The sequence below is a fragment of the Artemia sp. Qi Xiang Cuo genome, chromosome 15 (genome assembly GCF_049724085.1).
Source record: "Artemia sp. Qi Xiang Cuo chromosome 15, ASM4972408v1, whole genome shotgun sequence".
NCBI lineage: Eukaryota > Metazoa > Arthropoda > Branchiopoda > Anostraca > Artemiidae > Artemia > Artemia sp. Qi Xiang Cuo.
Genome location: NC_142808.1, coordinates 42,615,352 through 42,629,976, shown reverse-complemented (window position 1 = coordinate 42,629,976; position 14,625 = coordinate 42,615,352).

Here is a 14,625-nt window from a genome sequence, read left to right as displayed (position 1 = left end):
ATATTTCTTAACATTGGACGTGATCGTCTCTTACTAGGTTGCTAGCTACCGCTGCAACCCGGATTCCAATGATCGTTTTTTATTGTAAACTAATTTTAAAATTTTCAGGTATTTATCTTGTTTGAATTACAAAATTAGTATTATTGGTTAGACACCATAAATATTTTTGCAGTTTACATAATAAGTTTAGCGATTCTGGACTTAAAACTAAAATAATTGCAATGATGAGACAATAATATAGAGATATGTACTTTACGGGTTAAAAACCAAAAAAAGTTTGGTTCCAGGATACAATAATAAATGTGAACTGAGATGAAAAAAATTTTCTTCCAGGAGACAAAAAGCAAAACTAATTTTAGAATTTTCATGTATCTTCGAACATTTAAACCTTTTATAATTTATAATGATGTATAATATAAATACTGTAATCTTAAGTATAGTGAAGTTGCGTATGCAAGTTAGTATAGGGAAGAGGTCGTTCTTTATTATAATTCGATCTAACCATTATTCTAATCAAGAATGAGAGAATTTTCAGTTTTGACTTTCCTTATATACTAATTATGACGTCACTCTATTCACGTCATAGCTCTAATATAAAACTATGATGACGTTCATTATTTATCTAGTAGGGTTTCAGACAAGGTATTTCTAATGATGTACTTTTGTTTTGATCTGACTCTATTTTTAGGAGTTTTGGGTTTTTATATTTCTTAGCATTGGACTGATTGTCTATTACTAGGTTGCTAGCTACTGCTGCAACCCAAATTCACATATATATTTATTTATGAGAGGCAGCCTGGCCGAGTGGTCCAAGGCACTGGTGTTAGCCACCAGTCTCTTCAGAGGCGTGGGTTCAATTCTTACCGCTGGTATACGATTATGTTTGAAAGACTGCAGTGTGAAAAGACATCAAAAATGCAGTTTTTGGTGGAAAAATTTATTCTATTTTATAAATAATTTATTTTTTTTAATATAGATTTTTAACCCAATTAATTTCCTTTAAAATGCGATATTGAAAAACCCTTTACTATGTTCCAGTGCCAAGCTATCTGTGGAAAAGAAAAAAGAAAAAAAAAAGAAAAAAAAAAGAAAAAAATATCCCGTTTAGGCAGAATGTTGTAGTAGCTGCCACTTTTCTTGATTTTCAAGCCAATATATTTCCCTTGCTGTTCAAGCCAAGGGACAGAAATTTTACTATGCAGGGGTTTCGGACAAGGCGGTTCTAATGGTGTACTTTTTGTTTTGATCTGACTCTTTTTTTTAAGAACTATGGGTTTTTATATTTCTTTTAACATTGGACGTGATCGTCTCTTACTAGGTTGCTAGCTACCGCTGCAACCCGGATTACAGAAGGAACTAGATGTAGCAAGTTTTACTATTGAGACGAGTCGCTCTTAATATACAACATACAGTTTTTTATCACGAACTGTTTTCTCTGATTCATCTATTGGTACCAAAATTTTGTTCTTTAGAGTGTCAGTTACTATTGAGACAAGTAGCTATTATTACTATATATTTCATTACCAGGAGCTGTTTGATTGCTTCAAAATTCAAATATCTATGAAAAGACTGCAGTATGAAAATACACCAAAAATACAATTTTTTTGACAAAATTGATTCTACTTTAAAAAGTATTTTATTTTCAATAACAAAAGGCGCTAGATGTTGCAATTTCCTTTAAAATGAGCTATTATACAGCTCTCCATGATTTTCCATTGCCCAGCTAGCTGAGGAGGAAAAAAAAGCGGAAAGAAAAAAATATCCCGTTTATGGAGAATAACTTGGTTAAAGTCAATTTTCTTGATTTTCAAGCCAATATATTTTCTTTATTATTCAAGCCAAAGGGCGGTAAGTTTCCTTTATAGGGGTATCAAACAAGGCAGTTCTAATGGTGTAATTTTTGTTTTGATCTGACTCTTTTTTTTAGTTGTTAGGGGGTTTTATATTTCTTAACATTGGACGTGATCGTCTCTTACTAGGTTGCTAGCTACTGCTGCAACCCGGATTGCTAGCTACCGCTGCAACCCGGATTGCTAGCTACCGCTGCAACCCGGATCATAAAACAATTAATTAGCTTTCTACACGTATCTCATATGGTCTAGTGGCTTAGGATAGTTGGCTTTCAACCAATTAGCTTGAGTTCGAATCCCGGTGTGGGAATTATTTTTAAAACAAAATCAGGTGAAATTAATTAGCTAATTTGACAAGACATAGGTAACTAAGTGCAAGAGTTCGTTCTTTATTATAAAAAAATCAAATCATTGAATACCTTACTACAGCACAATGGATAAAACTGTGCCTCATAATTAGAGGTTTGCGGTTTCAAATCCGCCTGTAGTAAGGGATCAATATCGAATGAAGGAATGATTCCTTAATATAATTTGACTTCAAATCCTACATATTCCAAAGTATTCTTTAGCTCAGAGCAGGTGGAGTTCATATGACGCAAAGGAAACCTGGTTTCCAAATTCTCCGAGTCCGATTCAAATATATCATTTTGAAATATGACAGCGATGCCTCTTAACTTGTTTTTAACGCCATATCTGACACTTCCTATTGGAATATTAATTTTGATTTGTTTTTCCTGGTTCATCTTTGAAACATCATCAGTTGACATAATATATTGTTTGCTTTGCGGTACATAAAATACTAATCGTAAAAATTACTAGAAACCGTCGTTAGGCGACGTCATTTATGAGCATGAGATGACGTCATTAAATGCGCCTGGTTTGCAGCCAAAATAGACTCGCTTGTCATGACGTCATTCAGCATCTTGTTTCTCTTAATCTTTCAAATTAGACAATTAATTTCCGATAGCGACATATAATTTTTTTTTAGAATTGTGGAATGATTACATTAAATCAAAATGATATTCCAAGAGAGATGCAGTACGATATTCATTTTCAAGAGAACAAGTTGCTTTATTCAACAAATGGCCTAAATCTGAAAGGCAAAGTCAGTATGATAATATGGTACCCTCTTTATAGAGTGAATTTTAATAGCTACTACATGAGATCCTCTTGACTAACAACATTTATGATCGATCCTTATGTCCCACTATACAAGTTTGTATAGGCAAGAGTTCGTTCTTTATTGTAATCTTCTTTTAAATAGTAAGAGACGAAACTCAAACAATCAAGTATCTAACTAAGTCCAATGCATGGAATGGTTTGTTATTTCAGTGATCGTCTTTTAATGTAAAAAATTTTCCGGTATTTTGTTAGTTTGAATGAAAAGATTAAAATTATTGCTCAGACATCATAAATATTTTTGCAGTTTACATAATAACTTTAGCGATTCTAAACTGAAATACTAACTCAGTCCAATATATGCAATGGTGTGCTTTTCTAATGATCGTCCTTTAATATAACACCTGTAAACTGTTCCGCAGTTGCCAATCCATACCTTGGAAGCTTTTCATTAAACTGACAACATTTCTTTTGGATATTACTATGAAGCTTTGCCAAGGAATTTCTAGCCGACTTTTCAACAGCATCCGCTCTTTCAAAGAGAATTTTAATCTGTAATTTTGAATACTTTTCGTGATCCTGGTAAAACATGCGTAAAATGTTTCTCAATTTACGAAGATCAGCCTGCATTTTTGCCATCTTCTTGTATTTCTGAATGTAATTTTTCCCTTTGTCCTTATGCGTTCTTCGGTACAACCTCGCAGAGAATTTAATTTTTTCATTATAGCTTTTGTCACCCCAGTATCTACCCATTATTCTGGTAGCAACTTTTTTCTTATGTTTGTTTCGGTAATCTTCATCATTATCATACCGTTCCCTGCTCTTTTGTCTAGCCTGCTCAATTCTTGCTTCTCTGTAATGTTCATCATTACCATACCGTTCCTTGATCTTTTGTTTGGCTGTCTCAATTTTTGCATGTCTATAATCTTCATCATTGTGTTTAATTTGCGTGCTTTTTTGTCTAGCATGCTCAATTGTTGCTTCTCTATAAAGTTTATCATTGTGATAACGCTCCTTGATCTTTTGTTTAGCCTGCTCAATTCTTGCTTCTCTGTAATGTTCATCATTACCATACCGTTCCTTGATCTTTTGTTTGGCTGTCTCAATTTTTGCATGTCTATAATCTTCATCATTGTGATAACACATCTTGCTGTTTTCTTTTGCTCTCTCAATTATTACTTCTCGATACGCCTGGTCGGTTGAATACCTTTGCTTTTTTCTTTTCAAGTTACTATCTCTGTTGTTTGTGTAGTACTCTTTCTTCAACTTGCGTATAGCCTGCTTTGATCTAACCATTATTCTAATCAAGAATGAGAGAATTTTCAGTTTTGACTTTCCTTATATACTAATTATGACGTCACTCTAGTCACGTCATAACTCTAATATAAAACTATGATGACGTTCATTATTTATCTAGTAGGGTTTCAGACAAGGTATTTCTAATGATGTACTTTTGTTTTGATCTGACTCTATTTTTAGGAGTTTTGGGTTTTTATATTTCTTAGCATTGGACTGATCGTCTCTTACTAGGTTGCTAGCTACTGCTGCAACCCAAATTCACATATATATTTATTTATGAGAGGCAGCCTGGCCGAGTGGTCCAAGGCACTGGTGTTAGCCACCAGTCTCTTCAGAGGCGTGGGTTCAATTCTTACCGCTGGTATACGATTATGTTTGAAAGACTGCAGTGTGAAAAGACATCAAAATGCAGTTTTTGGTGGAAAAATTTATTCTCTTTTAGAAATAATTTATTTTAGTTACTATAGATTTTTAACCCAATTAATTTCCTTTAAAATGAGCTATTGAACAACCCTCTACGATGTTCCAGTGCCAAGCTATCTCTGGATACAAAAGAAAAAAAAAAGAAAAAAAGAAAAAAATATCCCGTTTAGGCAGAATGTTGTAGTAGCTGCCACTTTTCTTGATTTTCAAGCCAATATATTTCCCTTGCTGTTCAAGCCAAGGGACAGAAATTTTACTATGCAGGGGTTTCGGACAAGGCGGTTCTAATGGTGTACTTTTTGTTTTGATCTGACTCTTTTTTTAAGAACTATGGGTTTTTATATTTCTTAACATTGGACGTGATCGTCTCTTACTAGGTTGCTAGCTACCGCTGCAACCCGGATATGACGTCACTCTATTCACGTCATAACTCTAATATAAAACTATGATGACGTTCATTATTTATCTAGTAGGGTTTCAGACAAGGTATTTCTAATGATGTACTTTTGTTTTGATCTGACTCTATTTTTAGGAGTTTTGGGTTTTTATATTTCTTAGCATTGGACTGATCGTCTCTTACTAGGTTGCTAGCTACTGCTGCAACCCAAATTCACATATATATTTATTTATGAGAGGCAGCCTGGCCGAGTGGTCCAAGGCACTGGTGTTAGCCACCAGTCTCTTCAGAGGCGTGGGTTCAATTCTTACCGCTGGTATACGATTATGTTTGAAAGACTGCAGTGTGAAAAGACATCAAAATGCAGTTTTTGGTGGAAAAATTTATTCTCTTTTAGAAATAATTTATTTTAGTTACTATAGATTTTTAACCCAATTAATTTCCTTTAAAATGAGCTATTGAACAACCCTCTACGATGTTCCAGTGCCAAGCTATCTCTGGATACAAAAGAAAAAAAAAAGAAAAAAAGAAAAAAATATCCCGTTTAGGCAGAATGTTGTAGTAGCTGCCACTTTTCTTGATTTTCAAGCCAATATATTTCCCTTGCTGTTCAAGCCAAGGGACAGAAATTTTACTATGCAGGGGTTTCGGACAAGGCGGTTCTAATGGTGTACTTTTTGTTTTGATCTGACTCTTTTTTTTAAGAACTATGGGTTTTTATATTTCTTAACATTGGACGTGATCGTCTCTTACTAGGTTGCTAGCTACCGCTGCAACCCGGATCTCTTTTCAAGATACTAGCTCTGTTGTTTGTGTAGTACTCTTTCTTCAAATTGCGTATAGCTTGCTTCGATCTAACCATTATTCTAATCAAGAATGAGAGAATTTTCAGTTTTGACTTTCCTTATATACTAATTATGACGTCACTCTATTCACGTCATAGCTCTAATATAAAACTATGATGCAGTTCATTATTTATCTAGTAGGGTTTCAGACAAGGTATTTCTAATGATGTACTTTTGTTTTGATCTTACTCTATTTTTAGGAGTTTTGGGTTTTTATATTTCTTAGCATTGGACTGATCGTCTATTACTAGGTTGCTAGCTACTGCTGCAACCCAAATTCACATATATATTTATTTATGAGAGGCAGCCTTGCCGAGTGGTCCAAAGCACTGGTGTTAGCCACCAGTCTCTTCAGAGGCGTGGGTTCAAATCTTACCGCTGGTATACGATTATGTTTGAAAGACTGCAGTGTGAAAAGACATCAAAAATGCAGTTTTTGGTGGAAAAATTTATTCTCTTTTAGAAATAATTTATTTTAGTTACTATAGATTTTTAACCCAATTAATTTCCTTGAAAATGCGCTATTGAACAACCCTTTACGATGTTCCAGTGCCAAGCTATCTGTGGAAAAGAAAAAAGAAAAAAAAAGAAAAAAAAAGAAAAAAATATCCCGTTTAGGCAGAATGTTGTAGTAGCTGCCACTTTTCTTTATTTTCAAGCAAATATATTTCCCTTTCTGTTCAAGCAAAGGGACAGAAATTTTACTATGCAGGGGTTTCGGACAAGGCGGTTCTAATGGTGTACTTTTTGTTTTGATCTTACTCTTTTTTTAAGAACTATGGGTTTTTATATTTCTTAACATTGGACGTGATCGTCTCTTACTAGGTTGCTAGCTACCGCTGCAACCCGGACTTACTAGGTTGCTAGCTACCGCTGCAACCCGGATCTTTTAATGTAAAAAAAAAATATAAATACTCTAATCTTAACTATAGTAAAGTTGCGTATGCAAGTTAGTATAGGGAAGAGTTTGATCTTTATTATACTGGAAACAAAGAAAAGAGAAAAAAATATCCCGTTTAGGCAGAATGTTGTAGTAGCTGCCAATTTTCTTGATTTTTTAGTACTGATTTTTTAACTTGCGTGTAGCTTGCTTTGATCTAGCCATTATGTATTCATGAATGAGACCATTTACAGTTTTGACGTTTCTTATACAGTAATTATGACGTCACTGCATCAAAAATACAGTTTTTATTGGAAAAATTTATTCTCTTTTAGAAATAATTTATTTTAGTTACTATAGATTTTTAACCCAATTAATTTCCTTTAAAATGAGCTATTGAACAACCCTCTACGATATTCCAGTGCCAAGCTATCTCTGGATACAAAAAAAGAAAAAAAAATATCCCGTTTGGGGAGACTAACGTGGTTAAAGTCAATTTTCTTGATTTTCAAGCCAATATATTTCCCTTGCTGTTCAAGCCAAGGGACAGAAAGTTTCCTATACAGGGGTTTCGGACAAGGCGGTTCTAATGGTGTACTTTTTGTTTTGATCTGACTCCTTTTTTAGGAGCTATGGGTTTTTATATTTCTTAACATTGGACGTGATCATCTCTTACTAGGTTGCTAGCTACCGCTGCAACCCGGATTATGATTAACTTGACTGATCCTTTATGCAACGTGCCTCCAAACCCAAGTAAATAATATCCGTCCTCAGTGGATTCTGATTTGTTGCCGATATATCTCGGTGATGCCTGCTACTGATATCTCGATCTGATCTGGCCTGTTCTCGGTCTGATCTGATCTGTTCTTTGTTTGATGTGAAATTACAAACAGGACGGTAAGTTTTCTTTATAGGGGGTTCGGACAAGGCTGCTCTGACCAGACTATTTTTAGGAGTTATGGGTTATTTTAGTTTTTCCTATGGAGCGTGATCGTCTCTTATTAGGTTGCTATACGGCTTCAACCCGGATACTTCAGTTACTATGGGCTACAGTCGTTCCTTAATGTAAATTTATTTTTATAGCTACACCGTTTCAAATTTATATGTTGAAAAGAAAGAAAGAAAAAATAATATGACGTTTAGGCAAAATTTTGTAGTAGTCGCCACTTTTCTTGATTTTCAAGAGAATATATTTGCCTTGCTGTTCAAGCCAAGGGACAGAAAGTTTTCTTTACAGGGGTTTCGGACAAGGTGGTTCTAATGGTGTACTTTTTGTTTATATCTGAAACTTTTTTTGGAGGTATGAGTTTTTGTATTTCTTAAAATTGGAAGTGATCTTCTAACATTAGAAGTAATTGGAAGTAACATTGGAAGTAACAACGAACTGTTTGATTGCTTCAAAAATCAAATATATTTGAAAAGACAGGAGTGTGAAAAGACATGAAAAAAAGCCATGTTTAGAGCAAAATTTGCTCTGTTTTAAAAATAATTTGTTTTAGTTACACAAGGTTTCTAAGCCAATTAATTTCCTTTAAAATGAGCCATGGAACTGGTGTTTCTGTGCCAAGCTATCTTTGAAAAAGACAGCAGGAAAGAGAAAGAATAAAGATGTCTTTTAGGCAGAATGGTCACTTTTCTTGATTTTTAAGCCAATATATTTCCCTTGTTGCTGTTAAAGTCAAATGACAGAAAGTTTCCTATATAAGGGTTTTTGACAAGGCAGTTCTAATGTTGTACTTTTTCTTTGATCTCACTTCGGTTTTATATTTCTTAACATTGGACGTGATCACCTCTTACTAGGTTGCTAGCAACCGCTGCAACCTGTAAAATATTCCCATTTATAATGACCTATTTTGATCATTTATGTATAGTATAAGAGTTCGTTCTTTATTATAACATCTTATCATTCTTTACTATATGATTACAAACAGGAAAAAGCCTAAGGCTTTTTCTTCTTTGGAATAGTAAGAGACGACCTGGATACAAACTATGATTATGGCATCAATGATCAATCTTTAACCTGAAATGTCTTTTATTGTAATGGTTTGTTCTTTACTAGGTTTCAGACACCTCTGCAGCCATGATACTGATGGAAATTACATAATCCCTATTTATGTTTCAGTTAACATGGGCTAGGTGTCGTTCTTTATTGTACTCAGCCTGGAAAGGTACTAATGCGCTCAAACTTTTGAATTCCAGGTCATGACTTTTCTTTTTTCTCAAATTTACAGCCTTGCTCGAACCTTGGCTACTCCTTTTCTTTAAATAACTTTTTGTTGACTTTAATAGTGTTGAAACACTTTCTGCCTCGGCAGGCACTGCTGCGTTTTTATCTACAAGACTTCTGTTCCAAGTACTCATTTCTTTTATATAAATTAAAATTTCTTAATGTAAAAAAAATAATTTATTTTAATTACATAAGGTTTTTATCCCCATTAATTTCCTTTAAAATAAGCCATTGAACAACTCTCTACGATGTTCAAGTGGCAAGCTATCTGTTGAATTACTAACGTATACTATAATTAAGTGGCGTATAAAATTTAGTATATGCAAGAGGTCGTTCTTTATTATAATCAATTCTTACCGCTGGTATACGATTATGTTTGAAAGACTGCAGTGTGAAAAGACATCAAAATGCAGTTTTTGGTGGAAAAATTTATTCTCTTTTAGAAATAATTTTTTTTAGTTACTATATATTTTTAACCCATTTATTTTCATTTAAATTGAGATATTTAACAACCCTCTACTTTGTTCCAGTGCCAAGCTATCTCTGTATAAAAAAAAAGAAAAAAAAAAGAAAAAAAGAAAAAAATATCCCGTTTAGGCAGAATGTTGTAGTAGCTGCCACTTTTCTTGATTTTCAAGCCAATATATTTCCCTTGCTGTTCAAGCCAAGGGACAGAAATTTTACTATGCAGGGGTTTCGGACAAGGCGGTTCTACTGGTGTACTTTTTGTTTTGATCTGACTATTTTTCTAAGAACTATGGGTTTTTATATTTCTTAACAGTGGACGTGATCGTCTCTTACTAGGTTGCTAGCTACCGCTGCAACCCGGAAAAAGAAACTTGTTTATTTACATTCTAGCTAAAATAATGAAGATAATATGAATGAACCACAGGGTTCAGTTTCTTTGGACCTGAGTTCGTTTTTAACTATAAATTTAAACAGGAAAAAGCCTGCGGCTTTTTCTTCTTTTAAATAGTAAGAGACGAAACTCAAACAATCAAGTAGCTAACTAGCTACTAGGATTTTTGGGTTTTTATATTTCTTAGCATGGGACTGATCGTCTCTAACTAGGTTGCTAGCTACTGCTGCAACCCAAATTATGAGAGGCAGCCTGGCCGAGTGGTCCAAGACACTGGTGTTAGCCACTAGTCTCTTCGGAGGCGTGGGTTCAAATCTTACCGCTGGTATACGATTATGTTTGAGAGACTGCAGTGTGAAAAGACATCAAAAATGCAGTTTTTGGTGGAAAAATTTATTCTCTTTTAGAAATAATTTATTTTAGTTACTATAGATTTTTAACCCAATTAATTTCCTTTAAAATGAGCTATTGAACAACCCTCTACGATGTTCCAGTGCCAAGCTATCTCTGGATACAAAAAAAGAAAAAAAAAGAAAAAAAAATGCCGTATAGGCAGAATGCTGTAGTAGCTGCCACTTTTCTTGATTTTCAAGTCAATATATATCCCTTGCTGCTCAAGCCAAGGGACAGAAAGTTTCCTATACAGGGTTTTCGGACAAGGCGGTTCTAATGGTGTACTCTTTGTTTTGATCTGACTCCTCTGTTAGGAACTATGGGTTTTTATATTTCTTAACATTGGACGTGATCGTCTCTTACTAGGTTGCTAGCTACCGCTGCAACCTGGATTAAATTTTTACGTCAAGTCGCTCATTACGTCATATATGGTTATTTAGTAATATTTTATATTACTATATTTTATATTTCATGATTACAAAATGTAATTAGAGGTCGTTCTTTATTGTAAAACTTTTTTGATCTGACTGTAGTTTTAGGAGTTATGGGCTATTTTGTTTTTACTACAGGATGTGAACGTCTCTTACTAGGTTGCTAGCTACCGCTGCAACCCTGAACTTTCACAAGATTACGCCACCGCTTTTGGCTTTGGCAATTGGACTTTTACTAGATTGCAGCTATAGCTACTACTATGATTATATAACCACTCCTCACGCCCATACACGCTCTTTATTGTAATTATTGTAACTATGGGTTTTTATATTTCTTAACATTTGACGTGATCGTCTCTTACTAGGTTGCTAGCTACCGCTGCAACCCAGATATTACAAACAGGAAAAAGCCTACGGCTTTTTCTTCTTTGAAATAGTAAGAGACGAACCTCAAACGATCAAGTAGCTAACTAAGTCCAATGTATGCAATAATTTCTTATTCCAATGATCGTCTTTTAATGTATAAAATTGCTATAAAGTTCGTTAAAACGATCTGATAGACAATACTGATGGATAGAGTTTGGTCTTTAAGTTATCATATACTGTTAAAATTCTTTCTTATATGAACATTTCTTGGTGTAGTGGTTAGCACTTAAGACTTTGAATCCTACGATCCGAGTTCAAATCCTGGTGGACGGTCGTTATTAAATGTAGCTTACTTATACTACCATTTAGGTTTCTGCTGTAATTCTTTCTTTTCAAAATTAAATTAGTTGCTATCGCCTAGAGTTAGTTCTTTACCACATCGTAATAATTTGTTCTATAATAATAATTAATTTTTTTTAATTACAAAAGGTTTCTATATACAGCAGTTTCCTTTCAAATGAGCCATTACACAGCTCTTTACTATGACAACGAACCGTTTGATTTAATACTTAAGTTACTATGGGTTAAAGTTCGTTCCTTATTGTAATTTCAGGTATTTTTCTAGTCTAAATTAAAATATTAAAACTATTGTTCAGACACCATAAATATTTTTTCAGTTTATAACTTTAGCGATTCTGAACTAAAAACGAAAATAAAAATTAATTTTTTCAATTTTTACGTCACGTCGCTAATTAAGTCATATATGGTTATTAGTACACAATATTCGTTCTTTATTATAATAATCGTCTCTTACTAGGTTGCTAGCTACCGCTGCAACCCGGATAATGAGCCATTGAACAACTCTCTACAATGTTCCAGTGCCATGCTATCTGTTGAATTACTAACCTATACTATAATTAAGTGGCGTATAAAATTTAGTATAGGTAAGAGGTCGTTCTTTATTATATTCTCTGTAATGTTCATCATTACCATACCGTTCTTTTGCTCTCTCAATTATTACTTCTCGATACGCCTGGTCGGTTGAATACCTTTTTTTGCTCTCTCAATTATTACTTCTCGATACACCTGGTCGGTTGAATACCTTTGCTTTTTTCTTTTCAAGTTACTATCTCTGTTGTTTGTGTAGTACTCTTTCTTCAACTTGCGTATTGCCTGCTTTGATCTAACCATTATTCTAATCAAGAATGAGAGAATTTTCAGTTTTGACTTTCCTTATATACTAATTATGACGTCACTCTATTCACGTCATAGCTCTAATATAAAACTATGATGATCTTATATAGTAATTATGACGTCACTGCATCAAAAATACAGTTTTTATTGGAAAAATTTATTCTCTTTTAGAAATAATTTATTTTAGTTACTATAGATTTTTAACCCAATTAATTTCCTTTAAAATGAGCTATTGAACAACCCTCTACGATGTTCCAGTGCCAAGCTATCTCTGGATACAAAAAAAAAGAAAAAAATATCCCTTTTGACGAGAATAACGTGGTTAAAGTCAATTTTCTTGATTTTCAAGCCAATATATTTCCATTGCTGTTCAAGCCAAGGGACAGAAAGTTTCCTATACAGGGGTTTCGGACAAGGCGGTTCTAATGGTGTACTTTTTGTTTTGATCTGACTCCTTTTTTAGGAGCTATGGGTTTTTATATTTCTTAACATTGGACGTGATCGTCTCTTACTAGGTTGCTAGCTACCGCTGCAACCCGGATTATTCTAATCAAGAATGAGAGAATTTACATCTGTGTCGTTCTTAAGTAGTAATTATGACGTCACGGCGTAATGATTTTATTGACGTCAAGGCGCAATGATATTATTTCATGACGTCATCAGAAACAACAATATAATTTCGTGTTTTTCGATTCACGTCATAGCTCTAATATAAAGCTACGACATTCATTATTTATCTAGTAGGGTTTCAGACAAGGTAGTTCTAATGATGTACTTTTGTTTTGATCTTACTCTATTTTTAGGAGTTTTGTTATATTTCTTAGCATGGGACTGATCGTCTCTTACTAGGTTGCTAGCTACTGCTGCAACCCAAATTCACATATATATTTATTTATGAGAGGCAGCCTGGCCGAGTGGTCCAAGACACTGGTGTTAGCCACCAGTCTCTTTGGAGGCGTGGGTTCAAATCTTACCGCTGGTATACGATTTTGTTTGAAAGACTGCAGTGTGAAAAGACATCAAAAATGCAGTTTTTGGTGGAAAAATTTATTCTCTTTTAGAAATAATTTATTTTAGTTACTATAGATTTTTCAACCAACTAATTTCCTTTAAAATGAGCCATTGAACAACTCTCTACGATGTTCCAGTGCCAAGCTATCTGTGGAAAAGAAAAAAAAAGAAAAGAGAAAAAAATATCCCGTTTGGGGAGAATAACGTGGTTAAAGTCAATTTTCTTGATTTTCAAGCCAATATATTTCCCTTGCTGTTCAAGCCAAGGGACAGAAAGTTTCCTATACAGGGGTTTCGGACAAGGCGGTTCTAATGGTGTACTTTTTGTTTTGATCTGACTCCTTTATTAGGAACTATGGGTTTTTATATTTCTTAACATTGGACGTGATCGTCTCTTACTAGGTTGCTAGCTATCGCTGCAACCCGGAAAAAAAACACATTGTGCCCACATCGTTCTTTACTCAGGCAGTGCTAGCGCGCTGCCTATGATAATAAACTGATTACACACAGGAAAAAGCCTACGGCTTTTTCTTCTTTTAAATAGTAAGAGACGAGTCTCAAATAATCAAGTAGCTAGCTAATTCCAAAGGTGTGCCATTTTTGTTATTCCAATGATCGTTTTTTATTGTAACTAGGTTTCAGCCATCTCTACAGCCATGATACTATTGGAAATTACATAATCCCTATTTATGTTTTAGTTAACATGGGCAAGGTGTCGTTCTTTATTGTATTGCACGAGGGGGGATTTGCGAATTGGAGGAGATGGGATGATAGTGTACTGTATAATACACAAGTGATGTTTGATAAGTATTGTCAATTTAAAATAGGATCTAACGTTCCCTTCGTTCCCCCCATTTCTGAGAGGAGTGGTCAATTTTGGAGGGAAAACATCTGCATCAAGGGGAAGGCTCAGAGGCCCTTCTTTGTCTGAAAAGTAACAATAGAATGACATTGTGACTTGACCTAGCTTTCTAACTTAACTTGTAGGAATAGGACTTCATTCAAACAAGTAAATCAGCTTTATTAGATGTATAATAATGCATGAAAAAAGACTATTATTTTCCCTCGTTCTTCCCTCCATGACCAGGTTAACACACTCATTTTTGAGCTTCCTGATGAGACATTTGATAACAACTGGATACGCGCAACCCTCCATGCGTTAACGCCTCTATCTCGCCTTCATCCAATTTCCTTCTTAATATACAGTGGTAATTATTGTAACGCCATCTCCATACTTCATAATAGCCGTCATGCGTTATGTAATGGGAATCATCCAATCTAGGTTCCCGATCTAAAAAAAAAAAAATATAGCCTTTTTTTTGCTACCCTTC